This window comes from Siphateles boraxobius, unplaced genomic scaffold (assembly GCF_051911475.1).
Source record: "Siphateles boraxobius isolate OS27281-9 unplaced genomic scaffold, OSU_SipBor_1 20, whole genome shotgun sequence".
NCBI lineage: Eukaryota > Metazoa > Chordata > Actinopteri > Cypriniformes > Leuciscidae > Siphateles > Siphateles boraxobius.
In genome coordinates this window covers 13,999,214-14,025,484 of record NW_027508811.1, presented here as the reverse complement: position 1 = coordinate 14,025,484, position 26,271 = coordinate 13,999,214, and the positions used below count along the sequence as shown (strand labels likewise).

Below are 26,271 nucleotides of genomic sequence, written 5' to 3'. Positions count from 1 at the left end.
TCAACACCGGGGTCTCCCGTTTCCCCCCGATCTTCACAATGAGGTGTCGAGATCGTGGGAGAAACCCGTGTCATATAGAGTTTACAGTGCACAAACATCACATTACTCCAATATTTCACAATATAAAGAGAACGGTTATGGGGAGATGCCAAAGGTAGAAGAGACACTAGCTAGCTATCTTTCCCCTGAAGCTGCACGACTTCTGGCCTCTTCGGCGATTCAGTGAATTCGGTCGTCGAGAGGCTTCAGGAGTCAGTTAAACAGGCGGCTGCATTTCAAAAACTCCTCCCCCGTCGGATTCATGTCTCTGGGGCTGCTGAGCGGGAGCAGCCCCAAACATCAAAAGCCAGCTCCTCACACCGTGCCACTCAAAAACAGAGCGTGGCTTCTCGTGCTCCCCCACAAAAAAGCTGGGGACAGGGAAAGCCCGCTCAACAGCAGCCGTCAAGGCAGAAAACGGATCTGAGGACCGTTATTCTGTCCAAGAAGGCTGCGAAGAAAAGGTCCTGACGTCCGAGGGCAAAGGCCATCAAGAGCAGTTCCCCTCGAAAGGAGAGTGGTTAACACCTCATTATACGGTGCCCGCCTCCCTTCGGTGCCCTCGGGGGACCGTTATGCCAACCCTGCCACCTCGTGTGTTACAGGGCGCAGCGGTCTCCGGCGAGCACATATCTCAGGGTCCACCCGGAAACGTATTGGTCTTGGGATGCCCGCCCCCTCCGAGGAGGGATCTAGAGCAGTCAGTTCAGTCGTTCCCTGCCGGTTTGCCGCTACAGGGCGACGAGCTGAGTGCTCAACAACAACTAAATCCAGAAGCCAGTCTCGAGAGGCTGGTACCTCTAGTAGAATTTTTGACAGCGTGGAAGCTACTGCTGAATATTTCTCGTCGGGTCCTGCAGACCATAAGAAAGGGTTATCAAATTCAGTTTGGGTCTCGCCCGCCCAGGTTTATGGGGGTCCTTCCCACCGTGGTGGACCCCGAGCAGGTTCTGGTAATGCAACAAGAAGTGAAAAACCTGTTGGAGAAAGGGGCCATAGAATATGTACCTCCCACCAGCAAGGACACCGGGTTTTCAATTCAATTCAATTCAATTCAAATTTATTTGTATAGCGCTTTTGACAATACATATTGTTTCAAAGAAGCTTTACAGAAAGTGCATTTAAGAAATGTACATATAAAAATACAGTTAGTTAATCAGGTAGGAATTTAGGGCATAACATATCGCCGGCGTTGAGTCGTCGTGAGAGGCTGGATACAAACTGGAGCTGTCGAACGCTATTTACCTCGGGACTTGCATCCCGAGATAACAGCAGAAGAGCAGATGGGAGATAATTAGCATAGCTGCTGTTCATAATATTAATGCATTCGATCTGATTCAACAGTGGTATAAAAGGTAAGCATTATGTGAATGCTTGGCTAAAGAGATGCGTCTTTAATCTAGTTTTAAACTGGGACAGCGAGTCTGAGCCTCGAACAATATCAGGAAGGCTGTTCCAGAGTTTAGGAGTTAAATGCTAGAACGCCCTCCCTCCTTTAGTGGACTTAGATATCCTAGGAATGACCAGAAGCCTCGAATTTAGTGATCTTAAAGAACGTGATGGATTGTCGGGCGATAGAAGGTCCATTAAATACACAGGAGCTAAACCATTTAGGGCTTTATAGGTCAGTAGTAATACTTTGTAATTGATACTTGAACTTAATAGGTAACCAGTGTAGAGATGATAAAATGGTGTTATATGATAATATTTTCTTGACCTAGTAAGAACTCTAGCAGCTGCATTTTGCACTAACTGTAGCTTGTTTATTGAGGATGCAGGACAGCCAGCTAATAAAGCATTACAGTAATCTAGTCTCGAGGTCATGAATGCATGAACTAACTTTTCTGCATCAGAAACAGATAGTTTTCTCAGATAGCAGTTTCTTCAGATAACAGTTACGTAGCTTAGCAATGTTTCTAAGGTGGAAAAAGGCTGTTCTTGTAACATATGAAATATGATTTTTGAAAGACGAGTTGCGGTCTAGTATAACACCCAGGTCTTTCACTGTAGTGGATAAAGTGACATCCTTCTAAATTAAAGTTGTATTGTACAAGGTTTTGTGGGTAGTTTTTTGGACCAATAAGTAATACCTCCGTTTTATCTGAATTTAATAGCAGGAAATTACACGTCATCCAGCATTTTATATCTTTGAGACACTCTGTCAATTTAGATGAGTTAGTGTTTTCATCTGGTCGTGATGAGATATATAATTGAGTGTCATCAGCATAACAGTGGAAATTAGTTCCATGTTTTCTTATAATATTACCAAGTGGCAGCCTATATATATTGAGAATAGCAGTGGGCCTAACACCGATCCTTGCGGCACTCCATAGTCTACTGACGTTATCTTCGATTTTTCCCCATTTAAACAGACAAAATGATAACGGTCTGATAAGTACGATCTAAACCAGCTTAATGCCTGTCCCTGAACACCAGTGTAGTTTTGTAGTCGATCCAAGAGTATTTTATGATCTATAGTGTCGAACGCAGCGCTAAGATCGAGTACAACTAGTATTGAGATACAGCCTTGGTCAGAAGCTAAAAGTAAATCATTTGTAATTTTAACTAGCGCAGTTTCTGTGCTATGATGCGGTCTGAATCCTGACTGAAATTTTTCATAGATATCATTTTCTTGCAACAAAGAGCACAATTGAGCGGACACAACTTTTTCTAGAATTTTAGACATAAATGGAAGATTTGAAATGGGTCTGTAATTTGCTAGGTTATTTGGATCTAATTGCGGGTTCTTAATGAGAGGTTTTATTACTGCCAGTTTGAATATTCTTGGAACATGACCTAAAGATAAAGACGAGTTAATAATATTGAGAAGAGGCTCTTCCACTACAGGTAACACTTCTTTCAGTAGTTTAGTGGGTATTGGATCTAATAAACATGTTGTTGGTTTAGATGCAATGATAAGTTTATTTAACTCTTCCTGTCCTATAGTTGTAAAACGGTGTAGTTGTTCTTGAGGGGCGATAATTGAGGGCTGAATCATAAGACACCATAAAAGATTGTACATTTAAAATTGTGTTTCTGATGCTTTCTATTTTCTCATTGAAGAAATTCATAAAATCATTACTACTATACTGTAACGGAATATTTTGCTCTGGTGATGTTTGTTTATTTGTTAGTCTAGCTACGGTGTTGAATAAAAACCTTGGATTATTTTGGTTATGTTCTATTAGTTTGCGGAGATGCTAAGCCTTGGCTGCTTTTAGAGCCTTTTTATAACGTGACATACATGACTTTCCACGCGATTCTAAAGACCCTTTAAATTAGTTTGTTTCCATTTACGCTCTAAGTTACGAGTTTCTCTCTTGATAACATGCGTAGCACTGATGTACCATGGTGCTTTAGTTTTCTCTCTAACCTTTTTTATTCTAATTGGTGCAACAATTTCTAGTGTAATAGAGAAAATGGTGCTCAAACTGCTAGTCATTTCCTCTAGTTCATCTGTTTGTTTGGGTTCACTGAGCAGCTGAGATAAATCAGGTAAGCTATTTGAGAATCTATCTATAGTGGTTGGAAGGATTGTTCTGCCTGGTCGATAACCCGGCGCAACATGACAAATTTCAACAGTACGTATTATGCAAGTTATCATGTAATGATCAGTGACATCATCACTTTGTGGTACAATTTCTATATCGGTTGGATTGGTTCCATATGATATAATTAAATCTAGTGTATGATTTAGACGATGAGTGGGACCACTGACGTTTTGCTTGACCCCAAAGGAGTTTAATAAATCTGTAAACACATCCGCCTAACGCATCATTTCAGTTATCTACGTGTATGTTAAAATCTCCAGTAATTATTGCTTTATCGACATTGACCAATAGATCTGAGAGAAAGTCTGCAAACTCTTTTAGGAAATCAGCATAGGGCGCTGGAGGTCTATATACAGTAGCCAAGGCTAGAGATAATAGGGATTTCTTTCTTATATCTAAGAGCGTAATATTTAGCACAAATTAAACCTGTGACCTGTTTTCTGAGTAAAATTTAGAATATCTCTATAGGTTGTTGCAACACCGCTGCCACGATCGATCAGACGGGGCTCATGCTTATAACAGTATCCTGGTGGAGTAGACTCATTTAGACCGAAATAATCATTTGGTTTAATCCAGGTTTCAGTAAGGCAAAATACATCGAAACTATTATCTGTGACCATTTCATTTACAATAACCGCCTTAGGTGTGAGCGATCTAATGTTTAGAAGACCTAGCTTTAGAAATTGTTTTTGTTCACTGATATTGAGATTTTCTAGTTTAATTACAATAAGATTTATCCTAGATCCTACAGTAGATTTATTGTTTGGCCTCACTAAACGAGGAATAGACACAGTTTCTATATAATGTTCTACACTACTTATATCAATTAAGTTGGGACAGCAATGACTGTGATTTGGACTTTGACTTACTAGTCATATGGTGTGTAACGTCATGGAGATGTTGTCCGACAGAACAGCCGCTCCGATTCTGCTGGGGTGCAGGCCATCAGCACGGTAGAGCCTAGGTCGCTCCCAAAACAGATTCCAATTATTTACAAAGAGCAGTTTCTGTTCATTACACAATGACATTAACCATTCATTTAGTGCAAATAATCTACTGAACCTTTCCTGTCCTTGTCGGTATTTGGGAAGCGGTCCAGACACGATGATCGTTGCTTCAGGCGATGTGCTGCGTACCGTCTCGATCAGGCTCCTGCAGTCCTTCTTCAGAACCTCCGTCTGCCGCAGCCTCACTCATTTGGCTGCGGCACAACAGTGTTGTGCAGCACAACAGCTCCGACGCGCTCGTCACCGTTCAGGATCTCGGGAACATGTGCAGCGACATCTAGAGCACGAGCACCAGAAAAGCAGTGAGTGCGCACATTACCCTTACCTGAGGTAGCATGGACATGATGGACGATGGAACTGCCGATGATCACGGCGTCGTCGCGTTCCGACTCGCGAAGAGGGGAGAAGTGGTTCCGGGTGGAGATCTTGAAGACCGGGAGAGGCGGAGAGGTCCTTGGTCTGGTCCTGGCTCGTGTCTTCCGCTGCGGAATCACCCAGGGCCCATGGTGTTGTGTCGGTGCCGGAGTGAATGAAGCCAGGGATGATCGCGTCCTGGGTGCTTGCGTCCTGTGCAGAGAAGCACACGGAGTAGACGAGGTCGGAGTCAAAAAGTTACTAACCACTGACTTGTGAGCATCGGCGCGTGATGTTTCAAGCGCTGATCGCCGATCTCGCAGCTCGGCTTGCCTCTCTAGCAGACCACGGATCTGCTTCTCCAAGGACTCCAGCTCCAACAGCACCGAATGCAGCTCGAATGTGTCCTCACCTGCACTCAGAGGTAACGTTAGACACACATCCGATATATTCGGCATTATAACAGATGAACAGTAAATTAGTGATACTACCAATACCACTACTAATTTAGGACTGAAATCCTGGATATAACCCGTATCCTTTCAGTGAAATGGGTGTAAATGAGACGATCAATAGGCGAGAGGCCACGCGTGCGATGCTAGCAGGCTAAAGGCTAGTAGCGGAGATTCGGAAAGTTGGATCTAAGTAGCGAAATCAAAGCAATCCGATTGTTTTTTATAAGGAAAAGTATCGAAGATAAGTTCACATGCTATAAAAATAGAAAGTGTTTGTTTATAAATGAGTGGTAAAGAAGAAAATCAAGAATTTATGAATAAATTCGACGGAGCTCCAAACACAAACACAAACCGCACTCGCATGGGTTTTACAGCCGATATTTCATCGTTCCGAAGAAGGATGGGGGGTTGCATCCCATTTTGGATCTAAGAGTTCTGAACGAGTCAGTCATGCAACTAAAATTCAAAATGTTAACTTTGAGACAGATCGTGCCCCAGATCAGATCCGAGGACTGGTTTGTCACAATAGATCTCAAGGACGCATACTTCCATATTTCCATCCTTCCATATCACAGGAAGTTCCTGAGGTTTGCTTTCGGGGGCAAAGCGTACCAATATTGAGTTCTTCCATTCGGTCTAGCATTATCACCCCGCACAGCTCTAGCTCCATTACGCATTCAGGGTATTCGCATCATGAACTACATCGACGATTGGTTGATTTTACCTCATTCACACCGGTTGGCGGTTCGGCATCGAGATGTCGTCCTCGCCCACATGAAAGAGCTTGGATTATGGCTCAACGCCAAGAAGAGTGTACTTTCTCCACTACAGAGGACCACTTATCTGGGTGTAGTTTGGGATTCTATGTCAATGCGGGCACGTCTGTCTCCGGCACGCATAGATACCATTCTGTTAGCCATAAAAAGGATAAAGCTAGGCCAGTCGCTCACTGTGAAACAGTTTCAGAGACTGTTGGGTCTGATGGCAGCAGCGTCCAACGTGATAACTTTTGGCCTGCTGCACATGAGACCCTTGCAGTGATGGCTCAGGACCAAAAGGTTTTCCCCGAGGGGCAACCCCTTTCGCATGATCAAGGTTACGCAGCGATGCCTACGTGCCTTGGTTATGTGGAAGAAACCTTGGTTCCTGTCCCAGGGACCCGTGTTGGGTGCTTCTTGTCGTCGCAGAATGCTAACGACAGATGCCTCCCTCACAGGCTCGGGAGTGATCCTAGAGGGACGCTCGGCTTAGGGTCTGTGGGGGGACCATCACCTCTCCTGGCATATCAATTGCCTGGAGATGATGGCCGTTTTTCTTGGTCTAAAGTATTTCCTCCCAGACCTCAGGGGCCACCATGTGTTGGTCCACACAGACAATACTTCGGTGGTCGCCTATTTAATTCATCAAGGAGGTTTGCGTTCACGTCCGCTGTGCAAACTGGCGCACCAAATCCTCTTGTGGTCCCAGGGCAAGCTGCTTTCACTCAGAGCAGCGTTTAGCCCGGGGGCTGTCCAGGGGCCGAGGCCCGGGGAATGGAGGCTCCACCCCGAGGTGGTGGAGGTGATATGGAGGGAGTTCGGCCAGGCTCAAGTGGATCTGTTTGCTTCTCGACAGACGTCTCACTGTCCACTCTGGTTCTCCCTCACGCATCCAGCTCCTCTAGGACTGGATGCGATGGTACAGACGTGGCCAAGGCTGCGTTTGTATGCTTTTCCCCCAATTGCTCTGCTCCCGGGAGTTCTGGAGAGAGTTCGCAGGGACCATCTGCGCCTGCTTCTTATAGCCCTGCGGTGGCCGGGCAGAGTGTGGTTTGCAGATCTAGTGTCCCTCCTCAACGGGCCTCCTATAGAGCTTCCCGTCAGGAGGGACCTATTGTCTCAAGCAGAGGGCTCAATATTTCACCCTCGTCCCGAACTGTGGAACCTGTGGGCTTGGCCTCTGAGGGGGCCCAGCTCATAGGGTCAGGTCTCTCAACCGAGGTTGTGGAGACCATTCTACATTCCAGAGCTCCCTCCACGAGGAAACTTTATGCCTTGAATTGGAAGGTTTTCACTTCATGGTGCAGTGACCGTCAGCTGAACCCAGTTAACTGCCCGGTTGGTACAGTGCTGGAGTTTCTGCAGGATCGGTTCACTGCAGGTCTATCCCCATCCATTCTGAAGGTCTATGTGGCGGCCATAAGTGCTTACCCCATTCCTTTGGGTGGAATGTCGGGGGGTAAAGACCCTCTGGTATCTCGTTTTCTACGTGGCTCCCTTCAAGCCCCTGGAGGAGGTTCCAGCTAATTTTCTTACTTTAAAAACTTTGTTCCTCCTCGCTATTTCTTCCCTTAAAAGAATAGGAGATCTTCAGGCTCTGTCGGTTGCACCCTCATGCTTGGAATTTGCATCTGGCATGGTTAAAGCATTCCCTCATCCTAGACCAGGTTATGTTCCTAAGGTCCCCACTAATGTGGTCCGATCTATAGTGCTGCAGGCCTTCTGTCCTCCTCTGTTCCAGGATGTGGACCAGGAAAGGCACAATTTGCTATGCCCAGTGAAGGGCGTTGGATGCTTATGTCCACAGAGCTGCCCTGTGGCGTAAAACCGAACAGTTATTTGTCTGCTTTGGACCCCCTAACAAGGGGTCCCCTGCATCTAAGCAAAGGATGAGCAAGTGGGTGGTCGAGGCCATCTCACTTGCTTATGAGTCGACCGGACAGCCTTCACCTATGGCCGTTCGGTCTCACTCAACTAGGAGTATGGCGGCCTCTGAGGCCTTATTGTCAGGAGTTCCTCTTCAGGACGTTTGTGATGCGGCAGGCTGGTCCTCGCCCCACACATTTGTTAGATTTTGTGCTCTGGACTTGGACTCTACACCAGGGTCCCGAGTGCTCTCGCCCTAGTGCTGCTCGCTCTGATTTCAAACTGGACAGGCACTTCTCGCTATGGTGGCGTTGGTATAGACGTTCCCCTAGCGTCAATTCAACGCAACGCGAGTTCCCTTGAAAGGAAACGCCTCGGTTACGACTGTAACCTCGGTTCCCTGAAGAGGGAACGAGACGTTGCGTCACCTGCCATATCTCCTGCATGCCTGTAAGCGACTTGTTCAGACCCTGCGAAGCTGTCGCGGCTGGGTTTTGAACCGGCTTTATAGTTCCTGGTTCATGACTTCACCCGCTTCTGACGTCCCGTCACGCCATTGGACTGATTTTACATGTGCTTCAATACATCATCACGCAAAGCGCTCCCCTAGCGTAAATTCGACTCAACGTCTCGTTCCCTCTTCAGGGAACCGAGGTTACATTCGTAACCGAGGCGTTCTCGCACGTCAAGTGAACATCCTTGAGCTTCCATTTAACACAACCAAGGATGTATGAGTTTGAATGATAAATGTTTATATGTAAATAAAAGCCTATATTCAATCTGTTCATCATATAGGGCCATATTTTAACGATCTGAAACGCAAGTGTCAAAGCGCAAAGCGCAAGTAACTTTGTGGGCGGATCCCGGCGCTGTTGTTATTTTCCATTGCATATTGCATTTAATAATTTGGGTAAATGTGTAAGCTTTATGCCTATTTTCCCCATCGTCATGGACACAACAATGATTTCCCTCGTGTTTTAATATTTTTCCTTATAATAATGTATCATTTGTGTTTTGTCTCTCTGTATTTTATATGCAAAAAAACGCAATAAAGATAATAATAAAAAAATAAAATAATGTATCATTTGCAAAAAGTTAAATGCATCTGTGTAGATGAGAGAATCATCTACAGTGTATGCGCGTTGTTCACACTCTGTATTATGGCCAAGCATGCGCGCTTAAAATAGCATCTGAATGTACGCGCAACGCGCCATTGACTTTAGACTAGTTTTTTTTCTGGTCAGTGGCGCAATTGTTTTATAGAACAGCAAAATAGCATGAGGGAAAGTTTGCGCCGGAACACGCCTCCTCTTTGCGCTGAACCGCCCCGGGGAACGCAAGTGTATTTCTTAGTTAACCGACGTGTGTCTGTGGAGGGAAAAGTCCGCTTTGCGCGGGTGCAAAATAGGAATGATACATGGGTCAGTGTACAAAGTCATTTGCGCCGGGTGCAAGATAGGGCCCATTAAGCGATTGTGTCTCTTCAGAAAATGAAGTCTGTTTGGAGACAGCTTCATGTCTGCCAGTAGATAGGATGATATTCAGAAGAAGAAGAGATTGGGGCCCATCCCAAATGCCATCCTCCACCATTATGCTGCTTATTTAAACTTGCACATAAATCAAACAAATGCATTTAATGCTGTTTAAATCAATGTGTGCGCTAAATGCTATTCTGGGCTTTTAAATAGATATCTGTGAGTCAGGTTAATTATGCAGATGATTTTTTTTCCCTGTAAATGTAATAAAATCCACTGGAGGCAAGTTGCAGAAAACGTCCTCGGGTTACGACTGTAACCCTTGTTCCCTGAGAAGGGGAACGAGGACTGCGTCGAACGACACTTTGGGGGAACGCCCCTCAGCGTAGCGCCTCTGAAGTATGAATGAAACTGAGCCAATCTCTGATTGGTGCTGCGTAATGACGTAATGAGTGACGGCATACAAGCGGAAGCTATAAAGGACGCCGGCACACATGAGATGTCAGCTTCTGTGATGAAGCAAGCGCTCCATTAGATATGGAGAGCGCCTGGAGATCCCATACCCTCCTCAGAGAGGTAATGGCCAACAGAAAAAACACCTTCAGGGAAAGGTTCTTGGCCTCAGCCGACTCCAGTGGTTCGAAGGGGGCCTCGGCCAGCCCTTCGAGAACCACTGCCAGGTCCCATGTGGGAACCCTGGTACGAGCCGCAGGTCTCATCCTCCAAGCCCCACGGAGGAAACGTACGACCAACTGCTGTCTCCCCAGAGGCCCATCACCCAGAGGAGCGTGGAAAGCCGCAATGGCAGCCACGTACACCTTGAGTATGGACGGGGTAAGACCAGCTGAAAAGCGATCTTGGAGGAACTCCAAAATTGAAGCCACTGGGCAGTTAACTGGATCCACCTCACGCTCTCTACACCAATTTGTAAAGACATTCCACTTTAAGCCGTACAATTTCCTCGTGGATGGGGCTCTAGAGCTGAGTATGGTCTCCACTTCTCCAGCTGATAGGCCGGCCTCTAGGTACTGTGCCCCCTCAGGGGCCAGACCCACAGTTTCCATAACTCAGGCCGAGGGTGAAATATTGAGCCCTCTGCCTGTGTCAGCAGGTCCCTCCTGAGGGGAATCTCCCACGGAGGGCCGTCTAGGAGCGATATAATGTCTGAGAACCATACTCGTGCCGGCCACAACGGGGCTACCAGTAGTAGGCTGATCCCGTCGCGACGGACCCTCTCTAGAACTCCCGGGAGCAGAGCGATCGGGGGAAATGCATACAGACGCAGCCTTGGCCACGTCTGCACCATGGCATCCAACCCCAGCGGGGCTGGATGAGTGAGGGAAAACCACAGTGGACAGTGGGTCGTCTCTCGAGACGCGAATAGGTCCACTTCCACTGGGCCGAACCTCTGAGATATTGACTCCACCACCTCGGGGTGGAGTCACCATTCCCCGGGCCTCAGCCCCTGTCTCGACAGGATATCTGCTCCCTGATTTTGACTCCCTGGGATGTATGTTGCTCTTAGAGATAACAGTTTCCCCTGTGACCACAGGAGGATCTGATGCGCCAGTCTGCATAGAGGGCGAGACCTCAGACCACCCTGATGGTTTATATAGGCCACTACCGACATATTGTCTGACCTCACAAGGACATGATGACCCTTGAGGTCTGGCAGGAAGCTCCTCAGAGCTCGGAACACCGCCAACATCTCCAGGCAGTTTATGTGCCAGGAGGAATGATGGTCCTGCCATAGACCTGTCGTAAAGCGGCCGTCCATGACCGCGCCCCAGCCCGTGAGGGAGGCGTCTATCGAAACGGTTTTCCGGCGACATGACGCTCCCAACACTGGACCTTGGGACAGAAACCAAGCTTTTTTCCACATAGATAGGGAACGAAGGCATCTGCGGGTAACCCTGATCATGCGGAACGGGTTCCCTCTCGGGGAGAACCCCTTGGTCTTCAACCACCACTGGAGGGCCCTCATGTGCAGCAGCCCAAATGGAATAATGTAGGACGCTGCTGCCATGAGCCCCAACACTCTTTGAAAATGTTTCACAGTAATGGCTTGGCCTAGCTTTATCCTGGACACTATAGCCAGAAAGGACTCGATTCGTACAGGAGAGAATCGTGCCCGCATCGTGACCGAGTCCCACACCACTCCCAGAAATGTGGTTCTCTGGGCTGGTGTCAACACGCTCTTTTTCGTGTTGAGTCTCAACCCCAGGCTTTGGATGTGGGCGAGGACGACATCTCGATGCCTAACCACCAGCTATTGTGACTGAGACAGAATCAGCCAGTCGTCGATATAATTGAGTACCCTGATGCCCTGGAGCCTCAGGGGTGCTAGAACTGCATCCATACATTTGGTAAATGTGCGTGGGGAGAGAGCTAGGCCGAACGGAAGAACCTGATATTGGTACGCTACGCCCCCGAAAGCGAACCTCAGGAACTTCCTGTGAGATGGAAGGATGGATATGTGGAAGTATGCGTCCTTTAGATCTATCGTGACAAACCAATCCTCGGGTTGAATTTGACTCACGATGATGGGAATAGTGAGCATCTTGAACCTGAATCTCCTCAGAGAACGATTCAAGTGTCTGAGATCTATTATTGGACGCAACCCCCCATCCTTTTTGGGAACTATAAAGTAGCGGCTATAAAACCCGGACTCCCTGTCCGGTGGAGGAATACGTTCTATAGCCTCCTTTACCAGCAGGGAGTTTACTTCCTGTTCCAATACCCGACCCTGCACTGGGTCGACTGCAGTCCAGACCACCCCGTTGAACCTTGGTGGGCGTAAACCGAACTGCAGCCTGTACCCCTTTTGAATGGTGCGCAGGGCCCAAGGCGAAATATTCGTAAGATTTTTCCATGCGTCGAAATATTTTACCAAAGGAACCAGGCTCTCGAGTCTGGCTTCGGGTACCAATCGGGATTCGTTCTCGACCCCCTGAAGCGGATCTCCGGCAGGGTTCGACCGAAAACGATTCTCGATGGGCGGACGCGATTGCTGCCTGGCCGCAAGCCTGTGGGGCGGACAGTGCAGCGCGCGTTCGCTGAAAACCGATGCGTCCCGAAGCGCACTTGGCGGAGGGAAGTCGACATCCGCGGAGGAGGGGACCTCGATCGCTCCGCCACAGGTGGGGCTGCCCGCAGAGGACCTAGGCTGGCTAGGACCTCTTGGACGAAGCTTTTTTAGCCTGCAGGACGGCCCTCAGGTCGCCCTGCTGCTGCTGAGGCTTCGCCTGAGAGCGTTGTCTATGCCCCCAGGCTGTTTGAGGAGGGGCTCTAGACAAAACGCTCTCCTTCTGCGCCTGTCTGTAGGCGGAGGAGCTGGTGGCTGGCTGCGGCTGCCCACTGGGGGCAGGCTTCTTGGATCTGGGGTGGCTAGGGAGGTACTGCTTGAAGGCTGCAGATTGCTTTTTCACCTCCTGAAACCTGTCGACGAATGTATTAACGGCGTCGCCGAACAGGCCAGAAGGTGAAATCGGGGCATCAAGGAGAAAAGCCCTGTCTTTATCCTTGATCCCCGACAGATTTAACCATAAATGTCTCTCCGAGACCACCAAAGCTGCCATGGAGCGGCCGTCTCCTTGGTGACTCGGAGAGATAAATCTGCAGCCTTCCTCAACTCAGCTACATCATCTGGAGTTGGTCCCTCGCCCTCATCCATATCCTTCAGAAGGTCGGCCTGGTAAGCTTGTAACACTGCCATCGTGTGTAAACAAGCACGAGCCCGACCCGCAGCCATATATGCCTTGCCCACCAAGGAAGATGTATCCCTACATGGCTTAGTGGGCAGCACCGGGGCTTTTAGGGACGATGCCGATTCAGGAGATAAATAGGTGGCTAATGGTTGTTCCACCTTCGGCATCGTCCCATAACCTTTCTCTAGCGCCCCCAAAATATTACTATAATTCAGGACAGGGGGGCTAGACACGAGCGAGGAATGTGGCTTATTCCACGATTTACACAACTCGTTGTGTAAATCGGGAAAGAAAGGCAAGCCCCGGGGTTGAGGTTGCTCTCTGTTCTGTAGGAAGCGCTCGTCTAATTTGCTTTTCTTTACGAGCGCTTCCTGCCTCTCATGTGGCCAACTAATATTGAGACGGGCCACAGCACGAGAGACAACCTCCACCAGCTCCTCATATGCGGGGACATGGGGTGGAGAGTCATCCCCAAAATCCCCGCCCTCGATGCTGAGCACGTCTACTTCCTCGGAAGCAGACAGCTCAAACATCGGGTCCTCCGGTGTCCTCCAGAACATCAGAACTGACAGAGGAATCCCGAGAATGTGCCTCAGCAGTCTCGAGATCCCCTGTCAGATCCATTTGCGAGCCCCATGAAGAGCGTTGCCGCGCCGCCTCAGCAAACGCGGGTCCCGCACCACGAGGCTTGCGAGCCTGACCATCCTCATTAAAAATGGCCAGGGGGGAACGCAGCACACGGATTGGAAGCCTTTCACAATCCTCGCAAGCAGCCCCCTCAAGAGCTGCCCGTGCGTGCTGCATTCCCAAACAATGAGTGCACAAACGATACGTGTCCCCACCCGTGATATAGCGAGGGCAGGGATGCACACACCGAATGAAACTCGCTTGGCTCGCCATAATATATATATATATATATATATATATATTGTGTAAATGCTTGTGACAAACAACACCAAATAAGATAGACAAGTCAAACAGAGAGCGCTTGCTGAAGAACAGAAAGCTGACATTTCATGTGTGCTGGCGTCCTTTATAGCTTCCGCTTGTATGCCGTCACTCATTACGTCATTACGCAGCACCAATCAGAGATTGGCTCAGTTTCATTCATACTTCAGAGGCGCTACGCTGAGGGGCGTTCCCCCAAAGTGTCGTTCGACGCAGTCCGAGTTCCCTCGAAAGGGAACTCGGGCGTGATGGTCATCTAGGGATGAGACTCTGTTAGGGCGGCCATCTCGGGATGAGACGAGACAAGGAACATGAAACATAACCAAATCATGACAGTAAATGTCTTTCATTACTTATACATTTTGAAATTCAGAGATTAAAACAACAAAGGTTTTGTGTGGCAGAATTTCCTACTTTTGTCTGTCCTCATGCCAGTAATACAGAGGGACACAGTGTTCTCTGGGATAACTCTTTGGAAAGGGGTGGAAGGGAGGCTGCCGCATATGTCTGGTGGATTAATGTGTAATCTGAAAGGACAGTGCACCCTTCTCTCCATGATTCATCCTGTTCTGATAGTCCTGCTCTTAATTACCTGCACCAATTGGGACAATCTCGCTAACCTTTCAACCTTCAAACCTATCCTGATCTCTCAGGGTTGTTCCCATGATTGCAGCCGGTGACGGTACACATGGAAAATCAATAGTGCTCCAGGTCTCTGCTACCCCGTACAGCACCCTAACAAGCTCAAACAGCTTGTTCATGGTGTTTGATTAGGTTTTCGTCATCTTTCAACACACACACACACACACACACACACACACACACACACACACACACACACACACACACACACACACACACACACACACACACACACAATCATTTTGAAAATATATTTGAATGGTATTTCATACATGTCTTTGCAAACTATTAATCAGATTATTCAGAATTTATTCAGAAACATAGGACTACACACACATTCTGGTGATACAGACATTTGAACTATATATAACTATATATATATATATATATATATATATATATATATAAAGTCTAAGAATCTGAGAACATGTTTGAAATATATCAGAAGTGTTACTACTGCAGATGCAGAGACACTTACTCTTAAAAAAAAAATCGACTCAAAATAATATTTGTCTTGTAACTAGTTTGTTCCATTGATTTGATGCTTATCTAAAGTATCCCAACATAAGCTTCCTGATTTTCCTTTTTTTCAGGTATTGTAATGTGTGTGTGTGTGTGTGTGTGTGTGTGTGTGTGTGTGTGTGTGTGTGTGTGTGTGTCTGTGTCTGTGTGTGTCTGTGTGTGTGTGTGTGCGCGCGTGTGTGTGTGTGTGTGTGTGTGTGTGTGTGCGCGTGCGTGTGTGCGTGTGTGCGTGTGTGTGTGTGTGTCTGCTTCAAGAGGAAGCACAATCAATAACTTAATAAAAGTAATATCTTTTCCAGCCCTTACACAAAAAAATCACAATATTATCACTCATATTTGCTGTGCGCTACACTAAAATTGCTATTTTTTGGTTTTCTTGTTTCAATTATAGATTTTTTTTAACATAAAATCAGGTCTGGGTTTGAGGTTAATCTCAGACAGGATGCCGAGCACCAGCACCCCCTTACTTGAGCAAGGTTATGTTACGTAAGCACAAACATAATAAAGGCATCTCTTAGGTTTTAATTTTTTTGGCAAATATATTTGGAGTTCACTGACCAGAAATAAAAACCAAATTGACTGATAATAATTTCCCTAAGTTTGGGCTACGCATTCAGTGATTCCCATGAGGCAGTGGGGCATGTTTAATGACTGCAGGGAAGCAATTAGTAGCAGGTCAAAAGTAGCTGCAGCATAGGTAAATAACGCACACCTCTCTGACCTTTCTGGATTGTAGAGACAAACTACAATCACATTCTCACACACATTCTGAAGTCTGGTAAAGAACAGAATGGGTCAAATCGTGTGTCTGTGCTGACAACTGTAGTATGAGTATGGATGTGAGGTTAAGTGAGTGTACTTTAAGAGGCAGGTGTCTCTGTGGACCTTATTAGAGATCACCTGCCTTTCCCTCTCCCTGCCTAACTGGACAGACAACTCTTCCACACCTCTTGTTCCAGATATTTTAGCCATAAGCGTTTTAGCAGGGGTGCACACTTTCTTTCTGTGCCTCAGGATCTCCTGTAAGCTGTAAAAAGAAATTCTGGCTCAGCAAATGTAGTTTGTTGTTTCAGTATTACTGCAGGCGTTGTAAAGAAATACCCAGCATTAATCCACCCCAAAGGAAGTACTTCTGCCATGCTAATTTGACTTGATGATGGTGAATGCTTTGGAGACAGCTGTCAAAAAATATACTGTATGAGTAGCCTGTTCATTTTGTGCTACAGTTTTGTGCTAATTTTTTTTAAAGTAATTAATTTCATGACTTTTAACTAACTTAATGAGTTGCATTTTTTTATTACATAATTGAATCAGTGAGCCAACTCATGAATTGATCACTGAATCAGTGAGTTGTGCGTGAGAACTGTAATAGTGAGTGAATCAGTAAGCTTATCTTAGGAATTGGGTCACTGAGGAAATGAATTGAATTCAAGAACGAGAGCATTGAACTTGTGAATCAGATTATTGAGTCAGTTTATGAAGTGGATCCTTGAATCAGTGAACTGGATCTTCAGAACTGGATCATTGAGTTGAACTTGAGACAGATCCAGTCAATGTAAGTTGAATTTGTGAATCAGATCATTTAATCAGTTAACGAGTTCGTTTGCCCATAAAATCTTTAAGATATTAGGTGAAACTTATTTGGCTTGCTGTCCGCTGGAGAGGGGCTCGATGAAGCAGCTTCGACTCGAGCTCTGATATACCCCCCAGTGGCTAAATGTAGCACCTGTTAATTAAAGGGCAAGGTACCTAAGATGAAGGTGGAGTTTGGGGAGGTGGAGGGATACTGGAACAACTGATACTAGGGAGAGGTAAGCGGCTGCTTATATACTCTGTTTGTTGATTGAAAGATTGGATGGGCTCGCTCCTCCCTAACTTACGTTTAGGAACTTCATTTAACGAGTTCGTTTGCCCATAAAATCTTTAAGATATTAGGTTAAACTTATTTGGCTTGCTGTCCGCTGGAGAGGGGCTCGATGAAGCAGCTTCGACTCGAGCTCTGATATACCCCCCAAAAGTGTTGAATAACTATTTGGGACAGCAAGTTAGAATTACGTAAAGCATGTTACCCCCCAAAAAGAGTGGAAATTTAAAGCTGTATGGAGCATGGATGGACGCTGCTGCGGCAGTGATATGTTTAATGGGGCTCCTGGCTGGAACTGCGTCTCCCTACTATGCCCAACATGTGGGGCTATGAGTGGAGCTCCGGCGGGAGCTGTGTTTTAAAGAGTGTGCCTGCGCTCGTTGTGGAGTGAAACGACATGGGCTTGTGGAAATTTGACTGGGGTACATCTCACCGCTGCACTGCTGCGGCAGTGACTTTCAGAAATTACTCCTGCGGGAGTATCTTGGGACTGGAGGTTTGAGTACGAGGTTGGAGAACACCCTGCCACATCCATGACATGGAGCTCCATGGAGTTAGAGAACATGGGGCTTCCAGATATCACAAACGAGGAAGAAGGTCCTCGTCCCTAAAGGCAAACGGGCCACCAGTATCTGAAGCAAAACTCCCTACGCAGCAGGAGGGAGCCTAAGGTATACATAGGAAATGCAGAACTACCATCCTTCTGACGCAGGGGGCGGAGATAACATAAAGACATAATGGCCCGTCGCGTTTGAGGGACGTACGATCCTTGGTACCTCCAGTCCTGATCTTTTCGGATGGGAGAGCGCACACTGCGATCCGAACGGGAGAGCCTCCATGGTTAAAAACATGAAGGATCAAACAGCGATTCGGAAAGGGAGAGCCCCCACGGCGCCCGAACGGAAAGCTCACACTGCGATTCGACCGGGAGAGCTCCCGCTGCGTTTCGAAGGAGAGAGCCCCCCCCCCCCATATGTATAAATAGGGAGTTCACTCGCCGATCAAAACGGGAGAGCCCACACGGCAAGTCGAACGGGAGAGCCTATGATGCATCTGAACGGGGGAGCCCACACGGCGATTCGGATGGGAGACCCCACTCCAGGAGTGGTATGTCACGCACATCCGAAAAGGGAGAGCTCTCACTGCATCCAGATGGAAACACGCCCTGCGGGGCTAGGTAAGCGGGGAGATGCGAATAGTAGGGAGAGGCGGTCCAGACTCAGAAGGATGCAAGTGCTTGTTGTGCTTGTCTAATGTTATGTAGATCTGAACGAACGTATGTTTCGAAGGCGTGGGATGACCATCGGCCTAGCATTTTGATTTGGTGATCGGAAAGGCCCCTTTGTGCTGCTGTGGTGGCTGCACCTATTCGGAAGGAATGTGAAGAAAACTGTTTGGTTGGGATGCCGGAAACCTATGGTGTCGGAGTTGATTATTTGGAGGTCGGAGAACGTGGGATGGATGGATGGGTTGAAGTTTGAGTTGATGGTAAATTCTGAGACTCTGAGGAAACCAAAGAAAGCTAAATTGAACATGGCATCTAGGGTTCTTGCTTTGATGGGAGAAAAAAGACCTGAGCGGAGAGTGGTTAGGCAGATGCTGAGAATGTCGATGGTTAAAGGTTGTCTAGAGTCTGGACAAGGGGGATTGGTTTTTGTAAACCTTTGATGAGGAGAGAAATCTGGGGATTTGAAATGTTGGGGCACTGTTGGCCATGGAGTAGCTTAAAAAAGAAATGAATTCCGCTGAGGTAGACTTTGATTGATCCTGGTTTAATTGAGGTGGTGTGATGGAGGTATGTGACGAAGGAGGAAATTGAGAGGAGGGAAAATTCTGGAAAGACCATGTTGTGAGCTCTGTGGAATTTTTTGAAAGAACCCCAAGCTGTCCAGTATGTTTGAAGCGTTCTGGGAGAAACGGCTTGTAGGATGGTATTCATGGATAGGGTATGGAGATGACTGAGGGGATGGTCTAGAGGAATATGAGTTCTGAATAAGGTGGAACCAGAGTTGGATCGGAGTCTGCTTCCGGAGCCAATGTTCTGAATTTCTGGAAAAGAAAACGGGATAAAGCATCAGCTATTTCATTTTTGTGACCTGGAATATGTTCAGCTTTGATGATGAATTGATGACAGGCACAGATCCAAATGAGGCGCCTTAGAAAGGGCATGATTTTTGGAGCATTGGAACGTTTTTTTTGTTGATACAGTAAACGGTGGCGGAATTATCGCAGTGGAACAAGATGTTTTTTGTTGACCATTCGGATCCCCATAGATAGGCTGCTACTACTATGGGATATAGCTCGAACAGGGCGGTCGAATCAGCGGTTTGAGGTGTATTGGTTAGCTCAGGAGGCCAGGTTGAGGCAAACCAACGTCCTCTGTAGAAACCTCCAAAACCTTTGGAGGGGGCAGCGTCAGTGAACAGGGTGATGTCGCAAGGTCGGGACACGAAGTCGTTGTAGAAGAAGGTAATCCCGTTCCATTGTTTGAGGAATGAGATCCATAATTTCAGGTCTGCCCTACATGGTTGGCTTAGTGAAATTATGTCTTCTAAACCAGATACTGAGGTAGCGAGAGTTCCCCTTCAGGGACTACCGCTGCGTGAAATCGCAGTGGGAACGCCCTCAGCGTGACGCGTCTGAAGCATGAATGAAATCAGTCAATGGAGAGAATGAGCGTACGGCGAGTGACGTCATCGACCAGGAAGCTATAAATATCCCCTGAGTACACAACACGCCAGCTTTTAGTTACTTCAGCAGCTCTGTGTGTGTCTGAATCTGTCGATTGTGTTTGTCTGTTTTGTCAGGAGTTTTCACTATATATATTTTATATAAAAAAACCAATATGAGCGAGCAGTATAAGAAGTGTGTTCACCCCTGTACTCGGCACATCACGGGTGGGGATTCACACGAGCTAAGTGTGGCTTGTTTGGGAGTGCAGCAATGCCCAGTCGGCTCTCGAGGGAGTCGATAGCATTGCGAGCGTTTTCCCTTGAGAACTCTGCGCTCGCGGCGATCGCTCTTCGAGGAGAGTGATTTGCTGCGAGCTCCCCGAGGCTCGGGTCCCGCTTCTGTTGAGGCAGAGCGGCGGCGCTTGTCTTGGGGCTCGCAGATGGATCTCGCTGGCGACGTTGAGACGGGCTCCGCCCTATCTCAGCTATCTCCGACGAGATCTAGTGCCTCTCACCCGGCTCTGGAAGCACGCGCTGCGGCGGTTACTTCTGCCCGGGTGGAGGCACATGATGATGTTGAATTGAGATTTTCCAGTTCTGAGGAGCTGGATGTCGAAAGTTTATTATCAGAGAAAACTAGTTTATCACATTATACTGCAAATGAAGAAGGTTTGATGGATGTATTATCTCGGGCTGTTGAAAAGCTAAAAAAAAATAAAAAAAATAACAGTATCGAGTGGCCAGCTGATTGACAGGTTTCTAGAATTAAAAGCAATCTAGATGATAGATTTCTGTCTGCACGACCTCAACCTTCTAGCCGGTGCTTACCGTTCTTCCCAGATCTTCATGCTGAGGTTTCAAAGACCTGGGTTAGACCGGTTTCAAGCAGAATTTACACAAATCAGTCCAATGCTTATGGTAACATTGTTGGTGCTAAATCTGCTGGTTATGTGACGATACTGTAGGCGGAGGAGACGCTTGCGAGCTATCTCTCTCCTGCTTCATCGTCTTCACTTAAAGCACCGGCTCTTCCACCAAAAAATAAATAAATAAATAAATATATATACCTCTGTGCTGGTGGGGAAGGCTTACTCGGTGGCTCGGCAGGCGGCTGCATGTTTGCATACGATGACTTTTATGCAGGCTTTTCAGGCCGACCTGCTCAAAGGAAATCTGAGGGGGGTCCCCGCCGAGAGAGACTTGCGTTCACCTCCCTTAAGGGTGCCCTGTCTCTCCCGGCGCCCTCAGGGGCCCGTCCTACTAACCCTGCCGAAACAGGGCGTAGAAGGGTCTGGCGAGTGCTTTCCCGAGGGACGCTCACCGCCTCTAAGGAGGGTTCTAGTGTGTTCATACCAGCCGTTCCCTGCCGGTGCGCCGTTACAGGGCACTGTGTCTGTCACGCAGAATGTTCAACCAGAGCAAAGTCTTTCGTCGAGTTCGTCTTCAAAAAGAGCACAGCAGAAGCGGAGTGTCACGTCTCGTGCCCCCCTGCAGAGAAACTGGAGGGACGAGGCGGGGTGCTCTCCGGCGCGGCCTTCTCGGGGCAGGACTGATCTGAGGACAGTCATTGTCGCCAGAAAGGCCGCGTCGAAAAAGTCCTGACGGGCTGAACGTCAGGACTCTGAGGGTGGTCCCCATCGGGAAAAACTTGAGTTCACCGCACAAAAACACGGTGCCCTGTCTTTCTCGATGCCCTCAGGGGTCTGTTCTATTAACCCTGCCTATACAGGGCGTAGAGAGACTCGGCGAGTGATTTCCCGAGGGACGCTCGCCCCCTCCAAGGAGGGTTGTGGAGTGCTCAGACCAGCTGTTTCCTGCCAGTATGTTACAGGGCGCTGTGTCTGTCACTCGGGATGTTCATCCGGAGGCCAGCCTCGAGAGGCTGGTTCCCTTAGTAGAGTTCCTGGCGGAATGGGTCCCCCACCCAGCAGGGAGTTAGGATACTACTTCATCGAAAAAAAAAATCCTGACGTGCTGAACGTCAGGGTTCTGAGGGTGGTCCCTATCGTGAAAGACCTGAGTTCACTGCACAAGAACACGGTGCCCTGTCTTTTCCGATGCACTCAGTGGTCTGCTCTACTAGCCCTGCCTTCACAGGGCGTAGAGAGACTCGGCGAGCGATTTCCCGAGGGACGCTCGCCCCCTCCGAGGAGGGTTGTGGAGTGCCCAGACCAGCTGTTCCCTGCCAGTACGTTACAGGGCGCTGTGTCTGTCACTGGGGATGTTCAAATCAGATCCGAGGACTGGTTTGTCATGATAGATCTAAAGGACGTTTACTTCCATGTATCTATCCTCCCTCAACACAGGAAGTTCCTGAGGTTCGCTTTCGGGGGCGAAGCGTACCAATATCGGGTTCTTCCGTTCGGCCTAGCACTGTCACCCCGAACATTCACGAAGTGTACGGATGCTGCTATAGCCCCGCTGAGGTTACAGGGCATCCGCTTTCTGTACTATATAGACGATTGCTTGATTCTAGCTCAATCGGAACAACAGGCGGTTCGGCACCGAGATGTCGTTCTTGCTCATATCAAGTGACTGGGGCTGAGGCTCAACGCCAAAAAGAGTGTTCTTTCTCCATTACAGAGAACCACTTTTCTAGGTGTAGTGTGGGATTCAACGACGATGCAGGCACGATTGTCACCTGCTCGTATTGCTTTGATTCTCGCTGCAGTAGATCAGGTCAAGCTAGGCCAGTCATCCACTGTAAAACAGTTCCAGAGACTGCTAGGTCTCATGGCAGCTGCGTCCAACGTGATACCTCTTGGCCTCTTGCACATGAGACTGTTACAGTGGTGGCTCAGGACCAAGGGATTCTCCCCGAGGGGAAATCCGCTTCGCATGATCGTGAGTTTGCGACGGTGTCATCACGCCCTGATCATGTGGAAAGATCCTTGGTTTCTGTCCCAAGGCCCTGTGTTAGGAGCTCCTTGTCGTCGCGTTATGCTAATGACAGATGCCTCTCTCACGGGTGGGCTCAGGGTCTGTGGGAGGACCATCATCGTCTGTGGCACTTAAACTGCCTAGAGATGTTGGCGGTGTTTCAGGCTCTGAAACACTTCCTCCCAGACCTAAGGGGCCACCATGTTCTTGTCCAGACAGACAACACATCGGTGGTTTCTTATATCAACCATCAGGGGGGTTTGCGTTCTCGCCCGCTTTACAAACTGGCACGTCAGATCCTTCTATGGTCCCAGGGGAAAATTCTTTCTCTGAGAGCTTTTATCTCCCGGGGTATTTAAATCAGGGGGCAGACATCCTGTTAAGACAGGGGCCGAGGCCCGGGGAATGGAGTCTTCACCCCGAGGTGGTGGAACTCCTATGGAAACATTTCGGTCTTGCCGAGGTAGACCTATTTGCTTCTCGAGAAACATCACACTGCCCGCTGTGGTTCTCTCTCAGCCATCCAGCCCCGCTGGGGTTGGATGCGATGGTACATCCGTGGCCGAGGTCACGCTTGTACGCTTTTCCCCCGATCGCTCTGCTCCCAGGAGTTCTGGAGAGGGTTCGCCGGGACGGGCTCAGTCTCCTGCTAATAGCCCCGTTCTGGTCGGCCCGGGTATGGTTTGCGGACCTAGTGTCTCTCCTCAACGGCTCTCCCCTAGAGATACCGATCAGGAGAGATCTGCTCTCTCAGGCGAGTGGGTCGATCCTTCACCCCCGTCTAGAGCTATGGAGGCTGTGGGCTTGGCCTCTGAGGGGGCCCAGCTCATAGATTCTGGTCTCTCGGCTGAGGTCGTTGAGACCATCCTCCGATCCAGAGCTCCCTCCACGAGGAAGTTATATGGCGCGAGGTGGAAACTTTTCACCTCTTGGTGTGGAGAGCGCCAGCAGGACCCAGTTAACTGCCCGGTTGGTACAGTCCTGGATTTCCTGCAGGACCGTCTCTCCACAGGGTTATCCCACTCCACACTGAAGGTGTATGTGGCGGCCTTAGCTGCTTACCACACCCCTTCAAGTGGAGGTTCCCTCGGGAAACACCCGCTTATGTCTCGCTTCCTTCGTGTCACCTTGAGGCTGAGGCCTGCAGTTCGCACAAGGGTACCAGCTTGGGATCTGGCCGTCATCTTAGAAGGTCTCTCCCTTGCTCCTTTCGAGCCCATCGAGGAAGTTTCGGAAAAGTTTCTTACTCTAAAGACTATCCTTCTTCTCGCTATCTCATCTCTAAAAAGAATTGGAGATATTCAAGCACTTTCGGTGGCTCCCTCGTGCCTGGAATTTGCTCCTGGTTGGTTAAGGCCTTTCTCTTTCTGAGACCAGGTTATGTTCCTAAGGTTCCAACTGTTTCAGTTAGACCTATAGTTCTGCAGGTTTTCTGTCCTCCGCCTTTTCTGACGTCAGACCAGGAGAAAATTAATTTGCTGTGCCCAGTTTGGGTTTTGATGCTTACGTCCACAGAGCTGCCCTGTGGAGGAGATCGGAACAAATGTTCGTCTGTTTGGGTCACCTAAGAAAGGGTGTCCTGCATCTAGAAAAAGGATGAGCAAGTGGGTGGTCGAGGCCATCCCACTTGCTTATGGTTCGGCCCATCAGCCTTCACTTTGGCTGTAAGGGCTCATTCCACCCGGAGTATGGCTGCTTCTACAGCTCTTCTTTCAGGAGCTTCTCTTCAGGACGTTTGTGATGCGGCAGGCTGGTCCTCACCGCACACTTTCGTTAGATTTTATTCCCTCGATCTTAGCTCCACTCCCGGGGCTCAGGTTCTCTCGTCGGTTTGTGTCTCCTAATGACACACGACGGGGATTTGGTCGTATGGGGATGTGGGTATTGCGTTCCCACTGCGATTTCACGCAGCGGTAGTCCCTGAAGGGGAACGTCCCGGGTTACGTATGTAACCCTAGTTCCCCGAAGGGACGGACGCTGCGTGTCCTGCCATACTCTCGGCATCCCCTTGGGTCGCTGCTTCAGTAACTTTTAAGCTGGCGTGTTGTGTACTCAGGGGATATTTATAGCTTCCTGGTCGATGACGTCACTCGCCGTACGCTCATTCTCTCCATTGACTGATTTCATTCATGCTTCAGACGCGTCACGCTGAGGGCGTTCCCACTGCGATTTCACGCAGCGTCCGTCCCTTCGGGGAACTAGGGTTACATACGTAACCCGGGACGTTACAGATGGGAAATGAAAGGCCGGCCTTGGGGAATTATGCGCATTGCGTAGTTTAGGTGGCCTAGGAGAGAAAGCAGATCGCGCTTGCTGCAATGGTCAGCTTCCAGCAAATTTGATGCAATTGTGATTATGCGATCGATTTTTTTCTTTGGGGAGAGAAGCTTGGAATTTGACAGAGTCTAGGAGGATTCCAAGAAATTCCAATGACGTAGAAGGGCCTTCGGTTTTTTCGAGAGAGAGGGGAACTCCTAGTTTGGAAAACACTGTTTGGATGACGGCAGTGGTGGAAAGAGTACTGAAAAAACATACTCAAGTAAAAGTAGCATTACATTCCAAAAAATGTAGTGTGAGTAGAGTAAAAAGTACTTGTCCAAAAAACTACTTGAGTAAGAGTAAAAAAGTAGCTTATTTAAAAGTACTCATGAGTAGTGAGTAGTGAGTACTGAGCTGCGGATTATACCCCTTACAATAAACACTGTGCACTACAATTTATAAATTTAAAAAAATTGTACATACTGTAATTCACATTATATTTTGTTCTTTGTTAGAAAGATTGAAGAATATCTATCATCCATCTTTTTAAAATGCATCAAATAGAGAGATTAAAAAATACCCAATTTCTCTCCAAAATAGGGATGGGCATTTTTGTAAATTTCTTATTTCGATCATTGATAGGTCTCAAAAAACGAGTACTCGATTACTCGGGGGCGAGGCCTGTTCGGGGGCGTGGCTTATTCGGGGTAGGTGGCGGGGTGTGTCAGTCATGGAGACAATGATACCAATTTAATATTTAAGCAATATTTTGGATTACAGTAGCACTTTCTGATAAAACAAAATGTTATTTTACATTATATTGACTAACATTACACTTTAGTCAGAGTAAAACTGACATAAATTACTGAACAACACATGACTGAATATGATATCTGAATACAATTTAGAGGAAATGTCATCATAAAGATGAACACACTTGATACTTTTAGGCTACTTTATTCAACCGTAAATAAAACATTCTCTTCAGTGTTAGGCTACTTCAGCAGCATATTTCAACTGTTCTTATGAAACAACAACAAAAACGAACAGCTTAATTTTCATTTAACAAGTTTAACAAAGTAACAAACGACTGCTACAGAATCATTTATTGAAACAAACACAAATTTTTTTTAAAAAAACATCCTGCATAGGCCTATTTTTTACCACGCCTGATGAAACTTAAACAAGTTACAGCCTACATATTATTGTTCAAAAAAATAAGTTGGTCTACGTGCTCAGGTGAGAGGCGTGTTCGGAGTCTATTCACAATTG

At 47.7% G+C, this 26,271-nt stretch overlaps 1 pseudogene; it reads right to left on the bottom strand.

Moving 5' to 3' along the window:
* Positions 1 to 1,314: 1,314 nt before the first annotated feature.
* Positions 1,315 to 6,076, bottom strand: LOC143745376 (uncharacterized; annotated as a pseudogene).
* Positions 6,077 to 26,271: the final 20,195 nt, after the last annotated feature.